Below are 424 nucleotides of genomic sequence, written 5' to 3' on the forward strand. Positions count from 1 at the left end.
ACCCTAGTCCATTTGTATTGTCAGGACAAAGAGAGACCATTGTGGCAGGAGCGGTGGAGGGAGGGGAGCTGCTGGTGGAGGTAGGGGTGCAAGGGGTCAGGGGGGGCAGAGAAGAGTTAGTCAGAGTCTGACCTCTGCTGGGTGGAGTGTTTAGGCTCCAGGGTGGTTGGGGGGAAGTGGGGGGTGCAGTTCAGGTAGGGTGTTGTGTTTTTTTTTTTTTTTTTTCTCTGAATGATGAGCCTGAGTTGCAGCAGTATGCATTTATCCAGCTGGAAGAGGCTTCAGTAGCACAGCGGCAGGGCGGGGGAGGTTAATGTTGGAGGGAGCGGCGGGTGGAGGGAGGGTGAGTGACGGGGAAGCCAGCGCACTGCCTCTCTCACGCTCCAGCAGGAGTTCAGTCTGCTCCAGCTGCCTACACCACAGC

The sequence above is a fragment of the Scomber japonicus genome, chromosome 10, assembly GCF_027409825.1.
Source record: "Scomber japonicus isolate fScoJap1 chromosome 10, fScoJap1.pri, whole genome shotgun sequence".
NCBI classification, from domain to species: Eukaryota; Metazoa; Chordata; class Actinopteri; order Scombriformes; family Scombridae; genus Scomber; species Scomber japonicus.